Here is a 15,413-nt window from a genome sequence, read left to right on the forward strand (position 1 = left end):
TAGAATCAGTCATAAATGAAGAATACATTCATTGAAATGAAGAATACATTACAGGAAATCAACAGTGGAGCAGATAAAGCACAAGATCAAGTCAGAGATTTTGAAGAGAAGTGTCAGCCAAATAAGCTTGTAAATATGATATATATGTTTGCTCACTTATAGTTTGCATTGGGTGTGGGAGACAGACTGTAAGCCTGCAAAGTCATTATAGCCTAAAGTTTAGTTTTAAGACTAAGCCTTTCCTGCCCTTTTAATACTAAGATCTTTTCAAAACAAAGCTTTTCCCCACACCCTTGACTGTTGCATGATGTGGGTTGGTGCATTCTCATGAGGAATCCCATTATGCCTCAGATAAGTGACTTTGTATCAGAGACTTCCTTGTTTGTATATTGGATTAAAGGTTTGGATTTCTACACTATAAAATGGGGCAGACTGGGGGCTTGCTCTTGCTCAGTTCCTGAAATTAGCATTGGAAAAGAGAGGCAGCCAAGATGGCGGAGTGCTAAAAGAGAAGCCAGTTTGTGCAGAGTTTGTGCAGAGAGAAGGAGATGGGGAACAGAGGTGAATAAGGCTGGTGAGGTAGAAACCTTTGATTCTAGAAAACTTGGATAAGTCAGTGGCTTTGGGAGCCATGAATGGAAAGGGAAGTGTTTTCCCACTGTGTGTATTTCTCGCCTGTCGGGTGCGAGCTAGGATTTATAATCTAATGGCCCACCAGTTCTTGCCTTCATTGTTTCATTACTGTCTGTCCAAATCAAAAGTGAACCTGCACGGAACAGGTGGCTGTGATGGTGGCCGTGGCTACTGCCTTTATAATAAGGAAGTAGAATACACCCAATCAGAATGGTAAAAAGAAAAAAAGAATTAAAAAAAGGAGGATAGTGTAAGGAGCCTCTGAAGCAACTTCAAGCATGCTAATATTTGCATCTGTGGGTGCTGGAAGGAGACAAGAGAGAGCAAAGAATTGAAAACCTATGTAAAATAACTGACAAAAATCTTCCCTAACCTGGTGAAGGAAATAGATATAAAAGTCCAGGAAGCATAGAGAGTCCCAAACAAGATGAACCCAAAGAGGCACAAACCAAGAACCATTACAATTGAAATGCAAAAGGTAAAAATCAAAGAATCTTACAAGCAGCAAGAGAGAAGAACTTAGTTACCTGACTTCCATAAGACTGCCAGCTGATTTCTCAACAGAAACCTTGCAGTCCAGAAGGTGATAAAATGCTTGGTTGGATCTACAACCAAGATCATCACTCTACCCAGCAAAGCTATCATTTAGAATTGAAGGACACACAAAAAGCTCCCAAACAAGAAAAGACAAAAGAGTTCATCACCACCAAACCATCACTAAAAGAAATGTTAAAGTTTAATAAAAACAACAAAAGATCAAAGGTGATGCCCCATTACTATACACATCAATTGGCCTTCTCCTTAAATTTAGGCCATTTCTTCCAGAGGAAGCAAAGTGGCCTCCACACATCCTGTAGGACAGGGGTCCCCAAACTACGGCCCGTGGGCCACATGCGGCCCCCTGAGGCCATTTATCCGGCCCCCGCCACACTTCTGGAAGGGTACCTCTTTCATTGGTGGTCAGTGAGAGGAGCATAGTTCCCATTGAAATATTGGTCAGTTTGTTGATTTAAATTTACTTGTTCTTTATTTTAAATATTGTATTTGTTCCCGTTTTGTTTTTTTTACTTTAAAATAAGATATGTGCAGTGTGCATAGGAATTTGTTCATAGTTTTTTTATAGTCCGGCCCTCCAACAGTCTGAGGGACAGTGAACTGGCCCCCTGTGTAAAAAGTTTGGGGACTCCTGCTGTAGGAAAAGCCTGTCCTGGCCCATACCATATCTGTGCTAAGTCTAAGATCTGTATTTTAAGCATGACAATTAAAAAAAAAAAAAAAAGAGGTTTTGTTCTCATGGCTATACACTGCCGCATGACTCTAAAATGGCCCAGTGCTCACTTCTGCTTAGTGGAATAGTCTTTGCTCTTCTGGACGTCAGATTTGATGGTATCACTGCCAGCCTTCCAGCCAGCTGGGCACAGTTCCTCATGTTTGTCAGTGAACTGGAAAGCCAGAACTTGTCTCAGAGTCTCATCCACAGAACAGCCAACAGGGAAATGATTTATGGTGATCTGGCAAAGGATACCTTTATTATCAATGGTGAAAAGGCCCCTGAATGTGATGCTTTCATTGGCCTTTAAGACCCTATAGTTCTGTGCAGTGGTGTGCTTGAGGTCTGACACCAAGGCGATGTTCATGGGTCCCCGTCCTCCTTGTCTCTTGGGTGTGTTGATCCATGCCAGGTGACAGAAGTGAGAATCCACAGAAATGCAATCACTTGCAGTTGAGTTTCTTAAAGTATTTTGCCTTTTCACTAAAAGCAGTGATCTCTGATGGGCATGCAAAGGTAAAGTCAGGAGGGTGAAAGAACATGTATTTTCCTCTGTAGTCAGAGAGGCTGATATCTTTGAACTGACCATCTGGCAACAGCTGTGGCTTTAAAGTTGGGAGCAGGGCACTCAATTTTAGCATTTCCTGAAGACATCTCTCTATGAGCAGCTCTGACAGAAATCCAAGACCAGTCAGGAACATGACTCACATATTGATAATTACTTTAAATGCAAATGGGTTAAAAATACTCTAATCAAAAGACCTATGAAAGCTGAATGGATAACAAAACAAGAAATTATATATATATATATAATTATATATATATATATATGCTGTTTTTAAAAGACTCACTTCAGATTGAAAGAGACACACAGACTGAAAATATAGGGATAAGCCCTGGCTGGTTGGCTCAGTGGTAGAGCGTCGGCCTGGCATGCAGGGGACCCGGGTTCGATTCCTGGCCAGGGCACATAGGAGAAGAGCCCATTTGCTTCTCTACCCCCCCTCCTTCCTCTCTGTCTCTCTCTTCCCCTCCCGCAGCCAAGGTTCCATTGGAGCAAAGATGGCCCGGGCGCTGGGGATGGCTCCTTGGCCTCTGCCCCAGGCGCTAGAGTGGCTCCGGTCGTGGCAGAGCGATGCCCAGGAGGGGCAGAGCATCGCCCCCTGGTGGGCAGAGCATCGCCCCTGGTGGGCATGCAGGGTGGATCCCGGTCGGGCGCATGCGGGAGTCTGTCTGTCTCTCCCCAGCTTCAGAAAAAAAAAAAAAGAAAGAAAATATAGGGATAGAAATAGATATTTCATGAAAATGGAAACAAACACAAAGGTGGGGTAGCAATACTTATTCCAGACAAAAGAGACTTTCAAATGAAGGCTCTAATAATAAGAGGTGAAGGACCCAGCACTTCTCCTTTTGGATATTTATCCAAAGAAACCCAAAACACTAAGTCAAAAATACATATACATCCATATGTTCATTGCAGCATTACTTACAATAGCCAGGGTTTGGGTCCATTAATTAAGCAACCTGTGTCCATTAATAAAAGAAAGAATAAAGTGGAGCACATATATAGTGAATATGACTCAGCCATGAAAAAGAATGAAACCTTGTCATCTGCAAAACATGCATGAACTTAGAGAGTATTGTGTTGAGTGAAATAAGTCAGAGAGAGGAAGACAAATGCTATATGATTTCACTTATATGTGGAATCAACAAAAGAAAACAAATGAACAAGCAGAACAGAAAGAAACCTCATAGATACAGAGAACGTTTTGATAGTTGCCAGAGTGGAGGCGGATTGGGTGGATGGGTGAAAAGGTGAAGGGGTTTAGAAGTACAAGTTGATAGTTACAAACTAGTCAAGGGGATGATAGTACAGCATAGGAAATATAGTCAGTAATATTGTAATAACAATGGATGGTGCCAGATGAGTACTAGAGGTACTAGATTTATTGGAGTGATCACTTAGTAAGTTTTATAATGTCCAATCAATGGGTTGTACACCTGAAACTATTATAAAATTAAATGTTAACTGTGATTAAAAAAAAATAAAAACAAAACTCAAAAAATAGAAAGTTTATGCCATACTTTTACTTTTCATTGGAAAATAACAGCTATGGGAAATTTATTGCTCAGGGCAATAAATTTTTTACGCCAAGAATCACAGCACAGACTTAGGGGAGAGGGACAATTTAATCAGGTTCTAGCACTCTTCTAGGCATATACAAGATAAATAGGAAATAAGAAGATATAATAACGAAAGGAGGAGTCTGATAACATCAAGATTATAAACTATTAGGGGAGCTGAGGAGGTTTAGACTCTATCTACGAGACTACCAGTGTTAGACGTCGTGCATTTTATAGAGGACATTAAGCCATACACCCTACTTGCCTCTGCAGCAAGGCAGCGTCTGTTATTCTGCGTAGCCCCAATGTGAACACCAAATCACATACTGAGCAGCATGACATTAATAAGAAAAGAAACTAGGTTTAGAAATGCAATATATTTGCAATACTTTTCTCAAAAAGTGGTCAAGCTAGGAGATAGAGACTATGACCAGGGTGATCTAAAGTTTCCCCATGTGTTGCAAATAAAATTTTTTATTTTGCCTACTTGTAAGTCATAAAAGTTTGACCTTTTTTTTTTTTTCAGAAGTTGGAAACGGGGAGGCAATCAGACAAACTCCCGCATGCACCCAACCGGGATCCACCCAGCATGCCCACCAGGGGGCGATGCTCTGCCCATCTGGGGTGTTGCTCTGTTGCAACCAGAGCCATTCTAGCACCTGAGGCAGAGGCCATGGGTCCATCCCCAGCATCCGGGCCAACATTGCTCCAATGGAGCCTTAGCTGTGGGAGGGGAAGAGAGAGACAGAAAGGAAGGAGAGGGGGAGGAGTGGAGAAGCAGATGGGTGCTTCTCCTGTGTGCCTTGGCTGGGAATCGAACCCGGGACTCCTGCACACCAGGCTGACACTCTACCACTGAGCCAACCAGCCAGGGCTTAAAAGTTTGACTCTTACGTAGACAGTGAGAAACAAGATATGATTTTAATTTGTAACCACAGCATTCACTGAGTATATTTTATTAACAATTACTTCAGAGACTTCAATAAAATTCTAAGGATATACAATAAAATTTATTTTTTGAATGTAAACACACTTTGTTGACTTAGCTATGGCATTTCAGTTCCTGAAATTAAATTGCAGTAATCACATGAGATTCTTTCTTAGAACTCTGTTTGATAAGTTATAAGAGGCAGTTTGCAAATACGAATAGAATTCTAAAGAAATGATTTGGAAGGTTTAATTACAAAGGTTTTAATCTCTCAATTTACCCAAAAACATGTGAGCAAGAAAAAGATATATATTCTTTCCCTTACATGATATTCTTTGAGCTAACACCTTGTATAAATATATTTTGCTCCCTTTAAAACAGTGGTCCCTAACCTTTTTTGGGCCATGGACCAGTATAATGTCAGAAAATATTTCCACGGACCGGCCTTTAGGGTGGGAAGGATAAATGCACAAAATAAAATTATGCGACCAGTGTAAAAACTTTGGTATTTTTAAATATAATTGTTGAACTTACCAGACAAGCATCAAGAGTCTTAGATGGATGCAACAGAGGGAATCTGGTCATTTTTTAAAAATAAAACATCGTTCAGACTTAAATATAAATAAAAGGGAAATAATGTAAGTTATTTATTCTTTTTCTGTGGACCGGTACCAAATGGCCCACAGACCAGTACCGGTCCGTGGCCCAGGGGTTGGGGACCACTGCTTTAAAAGGCAAAAGGGATCTGATACTATGTTGTACTTTTAGAAGGATAAAAATTCACACTAACTGTTGATTCCTCATAATCAGTGGGTATAGTGAGGTTGAATTGGGATTAGGAGAAGTCAAAACAGGAAAGAGAAAGAATGTTTTGCTACTGAACAAGTGATTTGTTGTCTACTTTGGGCCTCGATAGAATAATAGAAACTGTCCTGTGTTTACAGACAAAATTTTTGTCTGACTTCCCTCTGTATACAATGCAGGAAACTAAACACTCAGATTACTAATTTTCTCTTTGATAGATTCTAAACCTACACAGTTCTCTTGATAGTTTATAATTTGGAAGTTATCAGATTCAAGTTTCTTCATGTCAAAATAGATCTATAGTAAAAGTCATAGGATCAATTCTGGCTAGGTAGCTCAGTGGTTAAAGCATTGTTCTGATACACCAAAGTTGTAGGTTCGATCCCCGGTCAGGGCACATACAAGAATCAGCCAACAAATGCATAAGTAAGTGGAACAACAAATCAATATTTCTCTTTCTCTCTTTCTCTCTCTTACTTCTCTCCTCTCTTTAAAATCACTAAATAAAAAAATATATTTTTTTAAAATTCATAGGATCTAGAGAAAAGTAGAAAATATCTCTGGACTTATGTTTGGGGTATAAAGCACATGGAAGATAAAATACCCACTAAGGGGCGATCCATTTCAAGACAGGGTAGAAAACACCAGTGATTTAGATGGGTTCTTTGACAAGATGTCTGGCCCAAAGTTTCCTCTCAGTGAGCTGTACTTACCTCCTTAGATTTCTTAGACTAGGCTTTTTAAATTTACAAATATTCTGTAGCTGATCTCAGCAGAAGAAAACTGATCTCAATGTAACTCTTAAAAATTGCTATACCTTTATAGCCATCAAACAGATGGCTAATTAAGTTGTTTCTCCAGCGAATGAAGTGCAAAGACAGCTCCTCAGAAAACTACTTAGCCAACCAACCCTCTGAGTGCACTATTATACTTTAAAATTGATGCCAATATGTTATATGATTCATCAGGATCTTCTGTATACGACTTCAAAATGTTTCCAGAAACCAATCAGTTTGTATCACTTTTACTGCTACCAGGCCGCCATCCATCACTGTTTCCCAGATTGCTGTAGTAGCCTCCTCGTCTCCTAGTCTCTGGTCCCATCCTGTTCTCCCTCCTGGTCTCTTCTCAACACAAGGGGGAGATGAATGACTCTAGATATAAACAGACAAGGGCACTTCTCAAACCCCGTAGTGGCTCTCATTTCACTCGCAGCATAAAATCAAAGTGCTTACAACGACTGACTTAGTTTGGGTTCTCTAAAGCAGAGCCTGAGGTGAGGATTCCGGTAAAGGTGACACAGCAGAGGTGAGACCCAGGTGCAGCCTGTGAGGTGAGGGCGAGGCAGGATAGAGGCACGGAAAGAGTCGAGAGAGGGATGTTGCTCGGGAACGTTGACCTGCGCCTGGTCCCCAGCCACAGGGCTCTGGGCACACGTGGATCACAGAGCTCTTCCTACTTGAGGAAGGATACCAGCTTTTCAAACCCCTGTACCTGTCAACACATTGCACATTGGTTGTCTGCAAAAGGGCCACTTCCCAGGTTATGTGGCTCCTGTCTGCTGAGCACTCTTAGCAGTGGGGAGCAGTGCATATGCTTGATAAGGGGAATGTGGGCAGGCCCCGGAGCATCTCCTGCAGCCACCTAGAGGACCTCCTGGGTATGGCAGCCAGTTCCAGTCTGACCTTGTGATCCATCTGCCACCGTCCCTCTCTCGCACTTCCCTTTAGCCACACGAGCTCCCATGCTGGTTCTCAACTCAGAGCCGAGGCTTTGGTGGGTTACTTCCGCCCTTCCAAGTCCTTGTTCAGCTGTCTCCCCGCGAGGTCAATCTTGACCCTCTTTAGAATGCAACCTGTGCCTCCACCATCATGTCCCTTATGTGCGCTATTGTTTTCAGATTGTTTATCACCTTCTAAAAAGTTTGACTGAATGGCCTTATGTTTAGAATTTATAGTTATGTTATTTGTGTGTAGGTAGCAGGGGTCTCTAAATTTTTTACACAAGGGGCCAGTTCACTGTCCCTCAGACCGTTGGAGGGCCACCACATACAGTGCTCCTCTCACTGACCACCAATGAAAGAGGTGCCCCTTCTGGAAGTGCGGTGGGGGGCTGGATAAATGGTCTCAGGGGGCCACATGCGGCCCACGGGCCGTAGTTTGGGGATGCCTGCTTTATAGTTTACTGCCCGCCTCCCTCCCAATGCATGCACACACACTGCAGTGTAGGCTCCTCAAAGGCCCCAGGCCTTGTGCTGTTTCACTGGCATATCTCAAGGGCCTAGAGAAACGCCAAGGTGCCTGGCACCCTGTATATATGGTTATATATATTAATAAATAAAATTCTAGAGAAGTAAATAGGATTTTATAGCGCTACAATTTCCATTTTTATCTGTAGGACAAGCACTTCCCACCCAAATATGTAACTTTCAGTCTAGGGCTAGGCCAACTAGCTGCCTAGGAAAAGATACATAAAATTAGATTCGTGGCTCATAGAGGAAATGTTCTAGAATTGTATAAAATTGAATAAAGTAGATTACATCAAAATGACTCCAAATACTTTTGTGACATAATAACAATATGACTGTGTCCAGAAAGAAAGGACAATTTGAAATTATGAATAGTTTGCCAGCGTTCACTTATTCTTCAGAAGCTAATTCTTGAAGTGAGATCAATTCTTTTATACCTGAGTTATTAAAAGTGTGCTTGCACTTTACAAATATTTTTAATGAATACATCTTATATATCATGCTGAAGAGTTATGGTTTTACAACTCAGATTAAAACCAAAATTTTACTCAAAAAAACTTTCATTCAGTACATATTTACTGAATCTGATATAAATGGTAGGCATTGTTCTATATCCCTGTGCATACACTAGAACAAGACATATAAAGTCCTTAAGTCATAAAGTTTACATTCTAATGAGCAAGACAATATCTCAAACAATAAGCAAGCATAAAAAATATCATGCATTCATTTATGAGAGGAGAGAGGTAATAGTTATTGGGTGGTTAGATTGGATGTTAAAGAAGGACTTTTTCCTGGGATTTTATTTAAACTTAAGGCATTATAATAAAAAATTGCCTGAGCTAAAAGCATTCTAAGGGAAGGAAAATGTAGTATAAAAGATCTAAAAGAAATTAAAACAACAAAATCAATGTTTCTAGAAAATAGAGGAACACAGTATTATGCAAGAACGAAGTGTAGGTAGTGACGATAGATAATTCTAAGAGTTTTTATGTAAGGAATAGAGAAAAGGGTTGGATGCTGGAGGAGAATTGAAGGTCAGTTTTTTTCCCCCCAAAAGGTTGATGATATGTTAGCTTGTCTGCACACTGATGGGGATGATCCAGTGGAGGGCGAGGAGCTGATGATATGTGAGAGCAGAGATAATTTGGGGAATGATGTCTTCAGATGTCATTTAGGAGATGTTGGCTTTGATAAGAGCAAGGACCGCATGCATGTTCACAGGGGGATGAGCAGATAGGTTAGCAAATGCAGCTATGGAAATATGAGGTGATGAGCTGAGTGGGAGGGCAGGAAGCTGTCGTTGGAGTTTTGAGGAGAAGAAAAAGGTAAAAAATGGCTATTTAGATGTGGGGAAGTAAGTGATCAATTAGAAATGTCAAAAAAACAAGATCTACTTACAGTGCTAAAAGTGTAAATAATACAGCTATTTTGGACAGCAATTTGGCAGCATTAAATGAAACAGAGCCTGTGTGTATATGCTATTTATCAGCTATTATATTCCTGGCAATAAACTCCAAGGAATCTTTTATAGACACAGAAAGAGGATAGGTAAGAATTAGCACTTCTGCACTGTTTCTACATTAGAAATGTGGCATCAGTTGGATAATGGGTAGATAACATGTCAAAAAAAAAAAAGAGGCAACAGTCAAAAGAATGAACAAATCCTACATTACTAAGGCTAGATGTCTAAAACATAACTTTGACTCTAAAGAGGAGGAAGCTGAATAAGAAGAATAATACAACTCCATTCTGTAAATTAAAAGCATGCGAAACAACACTGCATATTGTTCTTTAATACACATATATAGAAGTCTGCCTATCTGTTGGAGAAAGAAGAATGGGGTCAGCTTGAAAGGTGGAGACAGATATTGAAAATAAAACAAAAATAAGAGCTGACATGAATCAATAGTAATAGTTTATAATAATTGGGATTAATCCATTGCATGTCAATGGGTCCCAAACAACAATAGCAACAATTAAAAGAGAAGACTAGATATAGAAGAAAAAATATTTCCATGTACATATTATTTATAAGAACAAACATATAAATATTTATATAAGCTTCTGCTGGACTTTGAAGGAAGGGATATCCTGCAAGTGTTCTGGTTAGCAAGGAAAATGAGTAGAGATAATTTCTACAGGATCCATTATTACTAATTTGTAATTTTTAAGAAATTAATGATAATAAATATATATTATATGCCATGGTTATTGTCCTATTACAGTCAACTTAAACATAAGGGATGTTTCTTAAGGTTCATTACAACTTTTATGAAAACTTAGCAGAAAGCTAAACAAAAGTTTGGGTAATTTCTAAGATGATGATCAGATTTATTGTTGTAAATAAAAATCCATCATAAACTATTTACTCTCTATAGTCAGTACACACCTGCTCCTGTAAGGAGCCCACACATACATTTATAAGAAAGCAAACAACAGAAATATATGTCCAGGGTGTCTGAAAGACATGCTCCAGAAATATACTTTACTATTTAATTACTAGGTTGAATCACATGAAATTCTGATATTCAAGCAATATAGAAGTTTTGTATGGTTCTATTTTATACAAAATAATCATCAAAATCTGCTATTATGTTGTTTGTTTCTCCTATAGGAATTTACATTCCCGGAGGGTTCATTGATGTCCCTTGCTTCACATGCAGTGTCACAGAATGTGAATTCCATAAACATTGACTATAAACATGAATAAATGAATGAATGAAGTAACACAAATATAATTATACATGTGACTAGATAATGATACAGTATAAGAAATTCTTTAATAGCAAAAACATATATTGCTATAGTAACTTAGAAAGATTTTGTACTCTTTCAAAATGTTCATTATATAATTTTAGTCACCTCATGGGTCTCTCAATCCAACAGTTCTAATGCAGACCTTGGAGTGAGATATCCCAGAGTTTGTATCCCTGAAGCATCACGTCCTAGCTGCATGAATGATCTCGTCTGTAAATGAATGTAATAATACTTCAGCGGTTTGTTGCAAAGGTTAACTATAACAGCATATGTAAAGCACCAATGATGGCGTAGCTCAAAGCTAGAGTTCAATACCTATGAGCTACTTTGTGTTTTTCCCCATCTACCCATTCCTACTGATTGAGTGTCTTATAACTTGCCTCTGTTTGTTTTTTTGGTTGCTTGTTTTTGATATGTCCTTGCAGTTTAGACATCATTCTTCAGCTGAATTTATTCAAGTAAAGTAGGAGTTTAAGGCCTATACTGTATTTGTCTATTTCATTTCTTAAGCTAAAAATAAATTTTCATTAACTACACATACAGATATTATATATTTAATTGCGTTCTATATTTGGCTGATGTACAGAATTTTATGGTTTGTTTATTATAATAATTTATGACCACCTACTATAACCATAATTCTTAAAGTATATAATATTGAATTTTACTTTCTTTAAACTTTAGAAACAGGAAGGATAATTATATAGCAATTGCACAGTTGTTAAAATATATTATTAGCCTGACCAGGTGGTGGCACAGTGGATAGAATGTTGGACTGGAATGTGGAAGACCTAGGTTCAAAACCTTAATGTCGCCAGCTTGAGTACAAGGTCACTGGCTTTTGCGTGGGATCATAGACATGACCCCATGGCCACTGGCTTGAGCCCAAGGTTGCTGGCTTGAGCAAGGGGTCACTCTCTTTGCTGTAGCCCCCTGGTCAAAGCGCATATGAGAAAGCAATCAATGGACAACTAAGGTGCCACAATAAAGAATTGATGCTTCTCATCTCTCTCCCTCCTGCCTGTATGTTTCTATCTGTCCCTCTCTCTGATTCTCTCTGTCTCTGTTAATATATATATATTTATATTGTATTTAATATATTATATTAAAAATATATATATATTTATATTGTTAGAAGCATTTACACATTTTCCATTTAAGTTAAATTATACACTAGACATAGTAGCTTAAAAATACTTGTCTTTTCAGCTAAACACATTTTTCTTTCTAAGAAGGCTTACAAACTGGATTGCTCAAAGACATTCTGTTATCTTAAAGATTATGCATGTTATGCACAGACTGATTTACAAAAGTATTTCACTCGATTTTTGTTTCTAAAATGAGTTACATTCTTCCTTTGATATCAGATTATAATTTATCAATAGGTTCCATGTCTGTTTCTACAAAAATGCCTCCCTATTACAACCAGAAATGCTTGCCAGGAATATAGAAAAATTCACTTCATCTCTTTAAAAATATACTTTATATAGCAAGTGAAAGACTCCATATGAGTTGATTTGAGAACATAAAGTATAACAAAAAAGAATAAAACATATGTCATTATCAAGAGTTAAAAAAAATGTATTTCCTTGAAAGAATAGCTCCACAATTCTAATTCTACTTGGTTTGTCTCATTGTACAATTCTAGGAGACAATTCTGGCTTACTTTATGTACTCTACCAATGCACACCTTGAAGACAGATGTAGGAGAAAAGAAAGAGGACTTCTCGATAGGCAATGGTATAGCCAAGTTAACCAAGATGTTCACACACACACACATACACACACACACACAAACACAATATTTCCATCTTAGAAAAATTAAGAATGCCATTCTTTCCTTCTACCTTTTTTCATCTCCTATAACTTTCCACATTTTCCTTATTCCCTTTATTCCCTTAAGATTATATTGTCATCATCAAGTCCCCCACACCCCATGACCTCCAAGAAGGTGCTTTGTTTGAAGATATCTTCAGGTTCCTCTTTCCTCACAAAGACTCGGAGATCTGCTTGCTGTACTTATTTGATTTGTCACCTCCAGCAGGTCCTGAAGAAGTAAAGAGGAACAAATTTATTCGATTAGCATTAGCTTCATCTGGGTCTAGTCAAACTAATATGTATCAGATAAGGAAATGGTTTCATAGAAGTGCAACAGTTCTCCCAACATCGCCAAGGTAGTACGTAAAGAGCTGAATTAATCTAAGTTTCTAACCCACAGCCAAAGGTCTTTTAGCTGCACTGCTGCTTGCCCTGACCAACTGACCTGTTGCAATGAGTCCTTGTAGCACCGTGTGCCTGCTGTGTGACACCATCAGATGTGTGTCTTAATTCACCCTACTTCATCCTTAGGCTATGAGGGCTTCTGCAATTCTCTCATCAGAGACAGAAATCTTAGAAGTCGATTATAGCTTTTATTTCCTCCTCCTGTTGTGAAGTTTTACTCACTGACTTTTTGTAATTCCCACCTACCCCACCTGCCATAAGTGCAGTTCAGAGGATCCTCATGTATTTTGCATAAGGTGAGCAAAATTCAATAGTGATTCTTGATAAATATAACACAATATCAACTTCTAGTTCTAATTTTACATTTTAATTTATACCAGAGATAAAGAAGTATAAACAAGTGATAAACTTGTAAACAGACTCTAGTTTGGTCTCCACTCATATTTTAAGGAGGAGACATCCTTTATTATTAAACTTAGTCCTTTCTTATTAGGGGTAGTGGGTGGAATTCTAGACATTCTTTATGAAAATTCTCCATCTGAAATGCTACAAAAACCTCTAAAAGCATCCCCAGAGTCTATAAGCTAACTCCCCAAACTTCCAGATCCCTCTACTGGATAAGTTGACTCTCACAGACCTGCTGCAACTGCCTACAATATGAAATGTTTTGCTATCACTTTTGAATTACTTTGGAAACCTTAGTTTTCAAGAAAGTTTGGTGTGGTTTGGTTTTACTCAGAAGCAACTATTGTACTTTCTGACAGCCTGCTGAGTGCTTTGGCTAAAGTCCATTTCTATCTTTTATTTGTTACTTTGATCTTAAGGGCTATACAACTTGGCATTCAAGCAAAGTTTGGGGAAGAAAATAAAAGGCAGCACATCCAAAGAGTCTCACGATATATTTTAGTTTTCACTTGATATTTATGATCAAAAATATATTTTTATTGTAAAAATGAAAAAAGAAGCTGAAAATGCAGAAACGCATAAAGAGAAAAGAAAAACTTCCTTTGTATCATCACTGAAACAACCCACTTCAAAACTTGGGTAAATATGTTTTTAGACTTCTATGTATTTCATCGAAACAGAAGGAAATAAACAGAAATGATAAAATTATAACATGCTGGCAAGGTAAGATTATATTAGAAGTTCTTGTCTTAGCATCTATTAAAACATAAACTAGAAGCCTGATTTAATTAAACTAATGGGCACGCTATGGGACTGCCAAGTTACCCGAGATTTGGAGATGCTAGCCAAAGAAAGACAGTTATTTATTCTACACTTAACAATTCTTGACTTGACTCCTCATCTAACTCTCAAATATTGTGTCTGTGTATATCAACTTTGCTCTCCAAAAACCCCTGGTATGAACAATCTTATCCCATGACTTCCCATGTATAAAATAACCCTAAAAAAAACCTGACTGACTGACTGGTAGAAAGGAATGAAAAATTTACATTAAACACACTATATGGCAAAAGCCATCCGGTACTATAAGGGAAATAAAACAGTTCGTTGTAGCCTGACCTGTGGTGGCGCAGTGGATAAAGTGGACCTGGAATGCTGAGGTCGCCAATTCAAAACCCTGGGCCTGCTGGGTCAAGGCCCATGTGGGAGTTGATGCTTCCTGCCCCTCCCTCCTTCTCTCTCTCTTTCCCACCTCTAAAATGAATAAATAATTTTTAAAAATTAAAAACAAAACAAAACAGTTAATTGTATGTTACAGGGGCAGAGAGAACATATTTAGTTCTTTTTTTTAAGAGAATAGAGAAGGAGTATAGGGATGGCTGACACAACAATTACCTTTAGTGCTGGGCCTAAAGCCCGGGCAGGATCGAGCCAAGTGGCAAAGGAGGGGAGTGTTCTGGGTAGAGAATTAAATAGAAAAAAAGATGTAAAGGGTGAAGACCTGCAAGGAAGGCTCAGGAACTTTATTACTTTTTTTCTGGAACACAGATCACATATAAGAAACCACCAGGAGATGAGACTAGAGGTAAAGAGATCATATTGTAAAGTGCTTTGAATTCTAAACTAAACAATCTCTTGTTTCATTTGGTAGGAAATATGGAGCCTTAGAATATTTTCAAAGAAGGTGTAACAGGATAAGAATTGTACTTCAGGAAAATTAAACAGCAACATCTTCAAGGACCTAAAATTTGAATCCAAGGATTGTATTTCAGAAATGTAGCCATAAGATTTAGAAATTATTAGTTGAATAGGAAAGGCTCAGTGATAGGAAGAATCCAAGGCTTTAAGCCTTGGTGATGGGTGATTGATAGAATGATGATGATATAATGACGAAGTGAAGGGGAAGCCACTTTCTGGGCTACAATGGAAGACTTTGAGTTCTGATGAGTTTATGGGGCCCATAGGTAATCTCTATAGAGCTATAATATTTAGAATCATCAAATAGTTAATTACTCAGG

The 15,413-nt window shown here is 38.4% G+C and overlaps 1 pseudogene; it reads right to left on the reverse strand.

The window, feature by feature from the left end:
- Window positions 1-1,967: 1,967 nt before the first annotated feature.
- On the reverse strand, window positions 1,968-2,557 carry LOC136398062 (peroxiredoxin-1 pseudogene; annotated as a pseudogene).
- Between the last annotated feature and the right edge of the window lie 12,856 nt (window positions 2,558-15,413).

The sequence above is a fragment of the Saccopteryx leptura genome, chromosome 3 (assembly GCF_036850995.1).
Source record: "Saccopteryx leptura isolate mSacLep1 chromosome 3, mSacLep1_pri_phased_curated, whole genome shotgun sequence".
Lineage (NCBI taxonomy): Eukaryota > Metazoa > Chordata > Mammalia > Chiroptera > Emballonuridae > Saccopteryx > Saccopteryx leptura.